The sequence below is a fragment of the Athalia rosae genome, chromosome 4 (assembly GCF_917208135.1).
Source record: "Athalia rosae chromosome 4, iyAthRosa1.1, whole genome shotgun sequence".
In the NCBI taxonomy this organism is placed as follows: Eukaryota; Metazoa; Arthropoda; class Insecta; order Hymenoptera; family Athaliidae; genus Athalia; species Athalia rosae.
In genome coordinates, this window is record NC_064029.1 from 10,310,192 (window position 1) to 10,324,581 (window position 14,390).

The following is a 14,390-nucleotide window of genomic DNA, read 5'->3' on the forward strand; positions in this document are numbered from 1 at the left end:
ATTGCGAGCTCGCGAATTTGGATTTTAAGCCGAAAGATTCGGTTTGCTGTAATCTCCCCTTCAGCTTCCTCTCCTTCACTCGTCGGCTGCAGTCAACCTTCCGTGACTCGAACCAGCTACCTCCGTCTTTTTTTTCTTTTTTTTTTTTTCTCGCTCATCGTCAGCACCCCTACGCAGTAGGCGTACGTCTATAGGCGTGCGGCCGACCAGCGACGCGTTATAAAGAGATCGCGTTAACGACGCGGCTCAAGTTTATTAATTTCAGCCTAATCTTTCACGGAGTACGAGCGAGCCGTGGCGGTAAAAGTGGTAGTGGCGGGGGAACAGGAGGGGAGAAAAGGGAGACGTGGAAGAGATTGAAGAGCATCGGAAACGGGGGGAGAACGAACATTCCTTCGAGCTCTTAAAGCGAATATATAGTATATAGGTATAGGTATTATACGTAAAGGTGCACGAGATATGAAATTAATTCGCTTTGGTATTGCTACGGCGAACGTCAAAGCTGCATAATAATCGGATCGATAACCAATTCGTTCGCCGACGAATATACGCACTAACGAAATTTAATATAGAAGGCTAGATGAAAACGCCCCACTTCTTTACCTTTTATTAACCGTTTTCTTTCCCCTCCCCGTTACTCGGGGCAATTTCAAGCGTATAGCTGGCGGTAAACACTAGGTATAAAATTTTCGAATAGCTCCAGCAGGTCGCAAAGTAACCTCTTGCCACTTACGCACATACCGCAGACGCGAACACGTTCGTCGAACACGGATGTATACACGCGAGGCACGTCTAATGTTCAACGAAACTAGAGGTACAAGTTAGAAATCGATAACTGCCGGCTAATATGCTTTTCACCGCGGCTTTTGCCGCTGCTTCTGCAGGTGGTAAAAAATAGCTAGGCGTATCACGTATAGTTATATATACACACCGCTAGCGTACAAGTATACGGGGTACTTGACGAGGGTATAAATTAATTAGCCTGCAATTATAAACAGCGCTAATTAGTGAGCGGGGAAATTTTTTTTTTTTTTCTCCTTCATTTTGCTTTCTTTTTTTAAAAGACATCAAAATAAAATGAAAAAGTGGCAAAAGTTTCCGTAAAAATAGTTTCCAGCGCACACGGGTGTATATTTATGTGTGGGATGTGTATGACTAACATTTCTGTGGGACAAATTGAAATTTTTCACGACGGTTAACGTTGTCAACCCAACCTATACATACATGTATACAAATATCGTCGTTTTATGCGCCGAATGTTATTCCAATTGCGAACAGAAGATGAGAAAATAAATGTCCATTCGCTGTGTATCCTCGCTTTGAAATTTCTCAAACTGCATCGCTATGTTCGAATCGAGCTCTTTGATGCCGTGTTCGAATAATCTACGATGAAAAATGGGTGAAAAAAATATTCACGTGTTTGTTTAATCATACCCAGTATGCGTTGAACGATTCGTCTACGTATACATGGATACGAAAGTTTAAAAAAAAATAAAAAAATAAAAACAAATAAAAACAAAAATAAAACAGAACGAAAAGATAGAAATTATATTGCCGTTCATTCGGTGTGCTGCTTGAATATACATGTGAAACGAGAATTGTCTGAAAAAAAAATCTAAAAAGAAACTAAAATAAATCGGACATTCAAAGTCAAGATGTGGCTTGGAAATACGATACAGTTTTACGTGGCTCGTATTCCAGAGTATTTTAGTTTTTAAAATCGGAAATGTCACGACCGAAACAAATGGGAAAATCCCATTTCCGTTCTGGTTGTACAAACTTATGGTTTATTTTTGAAAAAAACGTGCGTCTGGATGGATGGACGAATTCACTTTGGAAGTGAAACCAACGCGATAACAACTGACGAAAAGTCACAGCGATTTTGGCGGACGACGGATCAGGGGGAGAAAAGAGTCGTTGAACGCCCAAAATCACAGGCTATAATATCGACGATCGTTCGATATGGACTACGTCGCATACTCTCGTGAGCGAACGTCGAACACGCGTCGCGTTCCTCGCAGTCGACGACAGATTTTAACCACGTATCGCACGTACGTACGTACGTAGCGAGCAACCGTACGCGATAAAATGAAAGTGCACGGCAGGGACAAAAAGTGCAGCATATCCGTAGCTCTCCGCGACGCAGACCCGTACTCCGCACCCCCTGAGATGGATGGATGGATGGATGGATGGATACCCTTTGTGACTTGTTTGTTTCCCATGACATTAACGTCCTTCCATCCCCTTCTTGTGCCTCCCCTCGCACCACCCCCGCGCACTCTTTATTCTTTACTTTCTTCACTTCTTTGTACGATGAAAGTATCGATGGAGAACGTAACAAAAGATTTTCTGAATTTAGCACTCACCCACTTACTCGCTCGCTCGCTCGCTCGCTCACCCTCCCCCTTTCCAGGTCTCAAACACCTCGGGGCCTGCCTCCCTGCGTGCCTGGTCTTGTGCGAGAGTCTAGATTCTCCTCGCCCCGATAGAAACACGCGAAAAAACGGATTTCTCAATCTCTTCTAAAAGCTTCAACTTGCTTGTTTAAAGCTTCGAGCACTCTTGTCGTCATAGACACACGAATCTATAACCGTGTACACCTATACCCATACCACAGGTACACATACATACATGTATGTATACATATGTATGAAATGCATACGCGTGTTTTTGATGCTTGTGCTTCTGCATAGCAACTTACGCTTAAACCAAAAACCGTTCTCTCGCGGATAACCGTGAGGAACTCTTACTTCTCGCATCAAGTTGAAAGAATTTTTATACGGATGATATTCGATAGCAAATTGTGTGAAGTGCTAATTATAAGTTTCGCCCGAAATGTATAAGTACACCTACACACGTGCGTAACAACTCAGCCAGATGACATTGTATCATAAAAGAATACAAAAACAACGCGAACGGGGAGTCAATGCTGATTTTATATCCTTCGCAGCCCTACGACCAATCAATTTTTAAGTCAATTTTTTTTTTTTTTTCTTTCTCTTTTTTGTTACGGAACAAATTTTTCCAATTATATGTACTCGGGGATTTTTCAGCGATTTATCAGCGAAGAAAGAACGAAATGAAAAGGAAAAAACTCGAAAAGGGAGAGAGGGAGTAAAATCTTGGAATACTTATAATAAAGAGAATGAAGGAAAAAAAAGTAAGAGGGAATATTCTCGCGTTATAGGTACTAACGGTTCGAAGAAACGCAAGAAGGTATATCCGGAAGGCGCGATAAAGATTTTTTATAGGAAGCTCCTCGGAATCCACACGCGAAATGAAGAGGAATAAAAATAAAGGATATCACGTTTAACGCGTTTTCGCGGATCGTTTGTTCTCGCAAAGTCGAGTTGTATAAAACGAGACGCGCGTGAAACCCGTGGGAACGGAACTTCGATCATAGGCCTATAGCTCTATATGCTTATAAATATGTACGGATTTGGTTCCATCGGAGATAAACTCTCGACACGTTTCATCGTGCTTATGCTTTCCAAATTGACGTATTTTCGAAAATTTTCTACGATGTAAACGAAAAATGGAAACGTCAAGAACCCCGTCCGCGAAACTATACGAGATCGTCGTCGTCGAAATGAACGCCTGTTTGAAAATTTTATTTATGAAATCGTTTCTTCACTCGTCGAATATTTATTGCCGCTTATTACAGTGCACTTGTGCATCAGACGTTCCGAATTGAAGAACAACTAAAAATGGCCAGCCATTTTCCTCATTTTCGGTAAAAATTCATTCTCATTTTTAGTAAGTTCAACTCACGTGTTCTTGCAGCGATTAGCCGGATCACAGTATGCGATATCCAAACTTCTTTTTCTCTAAAACAAAAAGAAAAGTAGGATATAATGACAGCGACAATAATTGAAGTATGATATTCGCGCTGTTCGCGTGAACGGGTAGCAATTCGTTCTGGCGATCCTATAGGGTGTCCCATTTCGAAGTCGATGTACCAAAGAGGGAAAGAAAATTTCTAAACCATTGATACGTTTGAAAATGTTCGAGTATATCGTCAAATCGATAAAAATCTGTCATGAATCGGAGTCCGAATGTGCGAATGCGTTAGAAGCAAAAATTATTCAACATGATACTCATTATCAGTCTTAGAAATATAAATTAGAGGGAGGGGCTGCTGATCCGCTTTTGCGCGAGCGAAGGCGATTGTCGCGAGGATGTGGGGATGAAATAGAATAAATGGAATGTAAGCAACATTGCGTCGTCGAGCGATTGATATACACGCAATGCCGAATCCTACATTAGCTTATCGAATGTGACACCCTGTGTATAAATATAAATAATTCGAGTGCGCCGACTGCGTATGATAGGAGGAGGTGGAGAACGACGAGAGTCTTTTTGCTTTTTGCAGGTCTGCGGCAGGCGGCCATCAATAATCGCAGTTTTTGCTCTTTACTGATTCAAGTCTGACCAAAGTGGGTATCAACCTTCATCGTTTCGAGTGGTAAAATACACGCCGTATAAGTAAGCGGCTAATTATCCGTCGTTATTGTCATCGCACGTTACGTGCGTCTATACATATACATACAACAGTGAAACATTGCGCCTCCGGAACAAACAATTTTCGATTTTAATCCCGATTTCCTTTCTTTTGTTCTCCTTCCTTTTCTTGTCATTTTTCTTCGCTTTCTCTCTCCGAGCACTAGACCGCTCGCAATTTTTGCATACAAAGTGTCTCTCGACTCCTCTTGATGCATATTCATACTCGTTTGCTCAGCCACCGTGCCATGCACGAGTACACCTACATATACATATATACATACATATATATATATATATATATATATATATATAACACGGGTATTATTCAAACATTAAACGGTGGAATTTAACATCGAGTAAGATTAGTTAATTGTCTAATTGTAAGTGTAATGATTCTTATTATCTTCATACGAACATCGTCATTCCTCCCCACTCCCCACTCCCCACTCCCGCCATACTCCTTCTCTTCTGCAACTTCACATTATAAAACGTCCCCTGAATCATTTCTCTTTGCCGAAGTATGTACATGTTGTTCTCGAAATTCGCAAAAATTTGTAGGTTGAATATCGAGACGCATGCGAGTGTAAAAGGCGAAGGAGAAAAGGAACAAGGGATGCAAAATATTGATGGAGTGACGGAGGACTTTGGCGGGAGGCGAATTTCATAAATCCCAGGCGCAATTTTGGAAACGAAACGGTTTTTTCGGAGGGTGATTTGAACCGGGTAGATCTGAGATTCGTGCAGAATAAATGAATGGGGGAATAGGGGAAGTACAATAGGTGTTACGGCGAAAGGAGAGAATTCAGTTGAGAGCTATTCCCGTACAATGGTACTATAAACCCATACTATACCTGTACATGCACACATAGTGCTGTAATCGACGTGTTGGTAATCCAGCGAGCGGAGAGTTTTAATTAGACCCAAGCAGCTGTTAAGTATCTTAGTTTTAATCGGAATACTGCTGCAAGTATGGCCATCATTGCCGCGACACGCGTTGCAAAATAATAATAATAATAAAGGGGCACGGGAAGGAATATCAGCTCACGCGCGTATCTAAGGTATATACCTATAATAAAGTAGGTAGTTAGGAATATAGTTATATAATAACCGAATACCTGGAAACTGCTCGTAATAAAGTAATGACAGCGCGATATCGATTCCGTTCCGATACAGTGTGTACACAACTTTAACGCACGTGACGATTCCGCGGGTTTGATACATCGAAAGCGAAGTAATATAATGTACGTACACTTGACTAGGTATGCACGTACGTATATGGGGTGGCTCGCGAAATAACGATTCTCAAAATATGATTTTTGGTCTTGATCGAAAAGTAATTGAAAGATCAACAGCGAAACTATGAAGTGATTGATATCTTTATGATCGATAAATGCCGATCATATTGAGAATTAATTTATAAAGAATAGTTGAAACATGCGCCACCTACACATTTCTGAGATCGGAATTCGTGTGGGTTTAAAAATTTCGAAGGGCAAACCGTGGGATGGGCTGCTTACATTTTTTTACGTGAGCTCGGGATTTTTTTTTTCTCAATTTTGTCCAAAGTTTTCAAGATATTTTGTCATCGATTCCGAAATCTTATTAATACAATTCGTTTGTCACGCTGCAGTGCAATCGATCATCGTAGATCGAGTTGACGGTGGATCAAACGTTTTTCAATAAATTTTATGGTCTTTTGTCTTTTACTCTGTTTACAAGAATGTGAATTACCCTATATGTATAATACCATCGTACATTCACGTACACATATGACTACCTATACCAATTTACATTTATATACCTATACGTATTCCGATTTACAGAGGAACGCGTATTTACTTTATATATATATATATATATACATGTGGGCATGTAGTTGTACATATGTAATACGTAGGTGGGTAGGTACGTACCGATACCTACTTACGTACGAAACGACAAGGGGTGGATGTCTGAAGCGTTAGCACCAAAATAACTTAAATTGCTATCGGAGAAATATCTCGTTTCAAGTTTCCCGCACGTGATGGGGAAAGGAAATGCGTTGACTCTAAAACGCACAGCTGATACGAATACCAATAACAATACACACGTTGGGTGCCACACACGGTTCAACATTAACATCGGTATAATAATTTGCTCAAATCTCAATTATACGTAGAGACAGCTACGGTAAGTCTGAACCCGAAGACCGAGCGTACGAAAAAACGGACGTCGACTTTAGGCCTTTAGCCTACTTTTCATACATCTGCGAGAGGAAGCATATTTGACGACCAAATTTGCGTCCAAAAATCTCAACACCTGACCAACCAGCCAGCAATTCAACTAATCGTCAAATCTAACAAACTGATCATCCAGTCCATCATATCGAACAAATATCTCTTGGGAATTAACGAAAATTGTCTACCCGAATATTCTAACGGCTTAATGTCATGAACATCTCTCACCGGTACCTTGTCAAAAGAAGCTCAAGAATGTCAATTTGTACCGACAAATTACCTTCATTACATTTGAAGTGTAGCGGGGGGCAGAACATTATGGTCCTTCGATCCGAAGCCGATGAACGATAAATAAAGTCTCCCGAAAGTCGAACAATTGAGAGTCAGTGCGCGGAAAAGACTTTCTCGATCTACTTCATCGTCATTACAAACTCATCGAGCAATCTAACCACGTATTAGACACACAAGGTAGGCTCGATTTGCTAATAGCCATTTTTCTGCAAATACCCATTCACTGTGACTAAAAACATCGTAGCCACCTGAAATACAAAGGGAGAGTTATAAAATTAGAACTTACGAAACACGAAACTTTTCTCGGTCGGCCAAGGAAAATTCACCAAAGTTGGTCGTAATCCAAATAAAGATAAACGCTTTTACTGAAAACTCCAGTAAAGGAAAGAATTCAGGTACCCGAACATACCGAGGATCTAAAAAAAGATTAGCATTGAGCTCTAGCTGAATCACGCAAAGTAATCCGCAAGGCAGAAAGAACAGAGGCGGCTTCTATAAACATATCCGAATCACGTTCATCTCCATCAACTCGATCACCTCATCGGCGCCTCGCGTCAAACTACCCACGTTCGACGGGAGCATCGAAAAATGGCAGTTTTTTCCGGTGAATTTAAATTGAGGATCGATGGCAATCCCGACATTCGGACAATCGACAAGATACGGTATCTAGAATCTCCGGTAACCGAAGAGGCTGCACGGGTAATCGAAGACATAGATACGATGTTGCTTGGAAAATTCTCGAAACCAAATATAAAAGGTAGTCGCAAAGCTTTCGACTATCTTTGAAACTCTTCCACCTCAGCCGAAGGATACACCACTTTTCGACAACATACTATATTCAAACTATGGAACAGCGGTCCACGTCCAAAAGCTTCGATATTAATCGCAAGCTCGGTCATTCGTCGCAGTCGAAACCGAATCATGTACCGCTATGTCATCAACAACCGATAGATCTCCGTCAATATCTGTAAACACTACCGGCTCCTTACAATTTTAGCTTCGATAAAACGAAATTAGCGAAAAGAACGTCTTTGTCATCCGTCATCCGTCTCGGTAAAAGTCGGTAACTTGATAACTAGGCGGACGTTCGCAGAACGTGCGATCAAAATAGTCCAGCCATATCAGACCGAATATCGAGAAAGTGTTGCTTCGGACGAACACAGGTTGGCCGATTTTTTCGCAAGCTTATTCCACCCCCGCGAAAACACCACTGAGTTGTCTTTTCGCGGCAAAAGATTGTTAAGCATTTGAAAAGCTACTTTGAGCCATATATCTTTTGGGAAATGAGTCTTACAACAAAAAGCTTCAAATAAAAATTGTTGGTCTCTTCGTCCCATAAAAACTAAGTCCTCATAGCGATTTATGTATTTTTATCATTTTTGCCGCAAATTAAAAAAAACGGCCAGATGTTTTTTTTTTTTTGCGAGTCACTCTCCGAATTTTCAACTTACCGTTGCAAGATTCAATCCGCATGTTGTATGAAGTTTCCCCTAAGAGGATCCGCAAACTCGACTGGGATAGGTATACTACTTTTCAGTAATAACCGTTCTCCGAAAATCCGTAGATTCGCCATAATATTAAGGAATTTAGGCTCACGTGGTGCAAAAAATCAGAGCAATAGTTCTTTATACGCCTTTTCCATATTCGATGCAAGAATTTTTTCCAAAAAATATCGGTTTTTTCGCGAAAATCAAATTTTTGATTATAAACAAGTGAACGTATCTCGATTGGTTCGCCAATCAGAAAGTACGTCAAGATATGTCTTGATTCATCTATTGACGCCACGAATTTCAGAGAAATAAATTGCCAAAAACTCAATTAGAATCGAAGATATCAACATTGCACTTAATTACAAATAACTATCGAATATTAGGAAATAAAAAAAAAAAACTCGTTACTTTGAAAACTTTGAGGAATAACCATGAATTTTCTGACAACCCCATGAGCATCAATTTTTCCTAAATAAAAATCATAAAAATCGCAGACTCCCATTTTTTTTTTTTTTTTGGTTTTACTCAAGTTCCATTTAATTCAGTTTTTTTTTGTTACTTTTTTCGATTCATTGAATATGATTCAATCGATTTTCATTGATTTTTTTCCCAATTATTGTATTTTTCCAATCGGAGATTTGAATTGTTGTACATTTATTCCGGTCTTCTCTATAGCATACGTCCGTGCATAATGCAGAGTTACGAGTACTTGGCGCAATAATTGATCTGGATTATTTTTTTCCACAAAGATATTCAGGTACAGTAGCTATTCCTATACATTCGATGTAGTTGGCGAACTTTTTCGCACCGTCGGTGCCTTTTGGGGGGGGATGGGTGGGGGGGTGGGGGGGGGGAGGGATACGATATAATCATCCATATATCATACATCCAGAAGCATGGCGCCCAGTTCTTCGATGAAGTTCTGGAATTAAAACATCATAAATCTGTCTTAGCGGGGTTACAAATTGCCGTATTAAAAACTCTGGTAAAAACTTTCCTGTCAGCTGACGTGTTAGCTTGCGAAAAAGAAACGACTTTAAATTGGTTACACCCGCTGAAAACCTCTTCGTTGCGGAGTGAGCTGATTTTCCGCAAGCGCAAAGGAAAGTAAAAATAAACTGAACGAAAATTTTCTATTCATCGTATACGTACACCTGATGACAAGCTTTTCGGGGCGGATATGAAAATAGATAAAGTACCGTGAGTAACCCTTCATGATCCAAGTTGCCTAACAATCTTTCAGGCCCAAAGATCTCGATAATTTACCATGTTGATATAGGCGATGATGACAATGACAACAATAACAATCAGAATAACAAGAGGAACAAAAGTAATAGAGCGAAAAACCGTATAGGTGAAGGAAAGTTTAGATGGAGAAGAATCGCGTGGAGTAGATCGAGTTCGTGACGCGCTTTTTCTCTTTTGTTTTAAACCTTTCACGTATCCTAACGGTGTAGGTTGTAGTCGCGATGTACGAAGCGAGAGGGACTACGGGGAGAAAAAAGAAGAGAAAAGAGAAAAGAGAAAGGGAAAGGCAGACGAGACGGTCGTGTCGATCCCATCTCTAGACTTTGCGGTAACGTGTGACCACGAATATATTATCGATAAGGGCTTAGCGGAGAAGGCTCTACCCGGGTATCGCGCCGGTAGGAGGTCCAAGGACAAAATGAATCATTTTCAAGGACATACGACTGACTCGCGCGCGCGACAATTGATAACGCACGATATTAGAATCGGATCGACGGATAAACTGTAGCGCCGAAGTGAAGATACGATTATAATAATAATAATAATAATAATAATAATAATAATAATAATAATAATGACAACGACGACGACGACGACGATAATAAAACGATTTGGTGAGTGAAAAAGCGAATTATAGAGCAGAACGTGCGCGCGGACCCTAATCTAAGTGACGTCCCCGCACGATAAATGTATACCTGTATGTAAAACCGGCTATATCTTCCGTATGACAAAATGCAGCCCTTCCGCGTTATTCATCGCTGCTGACTGAAAATAAAGAAGAATGAAAGAAGAAAGATAAAAGATTGAAGAAAGAAATAAAGTTACGGGAACCGCTGGGGTAATAAATTGAAAAGTTTTTAATCGCGTCAACTTTTGCTTGATTATTTATTTATTTTTTTGTTCGTCATAACGCTGTGATCGTTGCAACAAATATATATCATTGCACGTATAATTATTTATACTACTTGTTACGGGGAATTCCGTACAACGCCTATTGATTTTCCTAGGCCGACGATAAGATCGTGCAAAATTGACAAATTAAGCTCGAAAACTATAAGCTCGCCGTCGACTTGATTTCGCTAATTACATTCGAAATCCGTTGAAGAAATCTCCGATCCCGTACTCGGACGTGACACTCGTTCGAATTTTTCCACCCTGTCAAATGAATCCACCCGCTATATAATGTCGGGTTGCAGACCGTGCGAAGTGTTGCAATAAAATTGCGCCATTGAAATTCTCTCGAGACACGCGAGTTCTCGAAAGATGCTGAATATCGGGGTTTACATTCCCGCCTCCCCCGATCCCCGGTTTCCTTCCTTCTTCTCCTCCTCCCGACGTCGCGCCATGCCGCGCGCACAAGCACGTATCGCGAAGAAGATGCCGCGGTGTATACGAGTATAGGTGATACGGATGTAATGTATATGTACAGGGTACGTAAGTGTCCCTCGTATAGATCTAGACTTTTGACTAGGCTTGTAAGTCTGCCTCGAAGACTCGACGTAAAGAGTGGCGGCATTTGCGTGAGATAAGAGTCCTTACGACGAGGTATTAAGCTCTTATCTTCTCGGGTTAATGCTTAGCGCGATTTTTATACGGACGGCTAGGAACCGAGAAATCCACGCAACGCGCTGAAAATCAACGTCCCTCTAAAAGCTCACTCTCCTCGCTATACGTAATGTACAGCTGTTAAATTTAAATGGAAAAGTTGCACGGAATCGCGTCGGCCGTTATAACGGAGGACGTCGTTCAGCCGGCGTAGGTGACGACGAAACTAGAATTCGGTGGCGAGAGAAAAAAATGAAGAGAAAAAAAGAAACCAACAATTTTCAAACCAGCCGACACCAGACCCGGGGAGGGCTTTTGATCGAACGGAACCAGATTCCCAGCGAAAGTCGATTGGAGGACGATTACAACGAGATCGCCGAACGTCAAAGACCATGACCGACGACGACTCCTCGGTATAGCTGCTTCTCCATCGATTCATCGCCACGAACTCCGTACTTCCGCGACCGTCAGCTTTTCTCCCGCGCAAAAAAGTTGTCGGAGCGATTCGAGTCTAACGAGGGAACGAGAAAATGTGGAAAAAAACAAAATATAACGATACAAAATGACGAGCGCGTTATGCAAACAGGCGAAGATTCCCACGTAGGGTAGCCGCAGCCGTCAACTATAACGACGAAAGCTCAGAGGGATAGTCGTTCGAGTTCTCCGAAGCCAACTCCCAAAAACTAGAACTACGTACAAGGTAGACGGGGTGGGTGCCGCTGTGTTGCCGCTACCGAGCACTACATTCCGTGCATGTGTACGGGTTACACCGTTACACCGTTACACCGTAGAGCCAAAGCTCTCGAATTCCCGAGAGGAATGGAATTCTGTGCGCAGTGGTTATAAGGAGACGAAATACGTTAGTAACGACAAGACGGCTGACTTCTCCTCGACTTCTACATTACGTTCTGTAACCTACGCTCGAGTAACAAAGACATTAGCTAGCCAAGTGCTAGACTTGAGATGTTATAGTGCCGGGCTCCCCACTTCGTGCGGTGTGCGGCTACAGAGCTTCCAGCCCACGTATACGTGTAGCTCTGTACTTGCTTACCTGAACATTGAATACCAAGGATCTGCTGTTTGAGGCTCTTAGCTTCCTTGAGCCTTTGCATATAAATACCAATTGTTGAGAGGGGAAATCGCAGACATTTCGAGTGGGTCGTAGCGAGCGACTTGAATTTTTAAAGACCGCACCACAGGTGCGATTCGATGTTTCAACATACCGAATTCCCAAAATTGTAAGCGAAGACATGATTTTCACAAAGACGGCTTTCGAGACAAAGGAATCCGGGAGGAAAGTCTCCTCATAAATTAAAACTTCTTCGAAACAAAGAATTGCATAGATTGTCGAGTGATGATCAATGTGGCCGATATTTCAGTCATCCGATGCACGGTTTTAAAATTCTACCGCAATTCTCGAAAATTTGAGGACGTCCAGAAAATATTCAGATTTTCATAAGTTGCACGGTTTTTGTAGGGCCACCATGTACGTGTTTATGTGAATTTGAACATTATACATATCTGTAATTGTTAATTATGTGCCATAGGATCATAATCACAGAAAAATTAATAACCAAATTACATGTTCCATCCACTGCCTGCGGCTAGCGGAATAAAACGTAAAGGATCAAAAGAAAATATCTCGTTGGATACAAAAGCGCGTACGCTTTCGGGGTAAGCTACTATAGCTCTGGGTGGAAAATTCACGTACATAGTGGCCCGTAAAAACAAAACTGCCATAACTTGGCGGTTTCTCATTTTCAGACGCGGAAATCGGAGCAAAAAGAATCGATCGCATATTCAAGCAGACCGAATTCTAAGTTCTGTCAGATTCAAGTAAGGTCGAAACCTGTAACGATTAAAAGAGAAATTTTTCAAATTGATCGCCCCGTTTCAACGGCTAAATTTTTGATCAAAGAATCAAGCGGTATTAGATCCATTTCAAAATAGCCGGAGATAACGAATTCTCCAAACCCTAAATATACATGACGCTTCGATGAAACGCTCACTCTTTATCCCAGAGATGACAGATGATTGTATCAACTTCCTTTGCCGTATTGCCGAAGCCCCAAGGTACAAAATAAATAATAAATATTGACGTACATAAATCGTAAATGAATAAAAGCGCAGGACGTGCGTGAACCGTTTCCGAGAAACTTTTGTTATTACGACGGAAGGTACAACAGAAGGATGCGAAGGCTTTCATTTGACATTTTCGAATTGGAAAAATCTCCGTTACTTCTGCGAAAGAAGAGCTTTCGAAATATGACTATCGGGTTGACGCCAAGTGAGCGATATCGCGGATGGCATTTCGTAGTACAGTTCCTCCTTCTTTTTTTTTATTTCATCCGACGCGCAGTTAGAAATTCTTGCAGTATTTTGGCGAGCTTCTCCGTCCGTACGACATAATAATTAGTCGTTCCACATGACACCGAGCGTACACGAAGTAACTCGTTGGTAGTAAATTCGTTTATCCCGGAGATCCCTCGCGGGCGGCTTTTTCAACTGACCCCTTTTGTATTTCACTCGACTCGTGACTAATGCGTACACCGTGTGAATATTTCAAGGGATGTATCGCGCTCGCGACTCGCGATAATTGCCCTTTTCGAAGCAGCCCTACGTTAAACGCGGTTCACCGCAAAATAAAGAAAACCCATTCTCGCTAGATATGTAGCACCGCCGCACTGTTTATTGTTATAATTTTTAGAGAAGAGAAAAAAAAAAAAAAAATAACACAGCCAGTTGAAATTGAACTCTAAATTAATTACACCGGGTACACAGGCGAAAACCACTCCGCTCGATCCTCACCCCCGAAACCTTTCGAGAATTAATTTTCACCGCTTATGTTGACCTTTGCAAGGATCCGCGGATAAACGTTCTAATAAATGCACGCCCGTAACCACTGCAACGAAAGAAGAATTTTCCATTCATTATGCACGTACTCTAGTCATACGAAATTCACGCTTTATATCTTTGCCTTTCTTGCTTAATCTGTTCATTAAACGAACCTTAAATGTTTTCAACTTGGCCGTATACGCCTGCCGTACAAAAGGGTTCGCTAAAGTTTTCGCAATATCTCGAGGAGCGATGCGATCTT

General features: G+C 41.3%; 1 protein-coding gene across 1 annotated transcript in view; it reads right to left on the bottom strand.

Moving 5' to 3' along the window:
• LOC105693027 (Ig-like and fibronectin type-III domain-containing protein 1) overlaps window positions 1–14,390 on the bottom strand; it is a 94,888-nt gene that overhangs the window by 74,435 nt on the left and 6,063 nt on the right. Inside the window, exon 2 of the mRNA XM_048654105.1 lies at window positions 3,772–3,827. The gene's annotated coding sequence lies outside the window, so the exon portion shown is untranslated. The remainder of the gene's footprint in view (window positions 1–3,771; window positions 3,828–14,390) is intronic.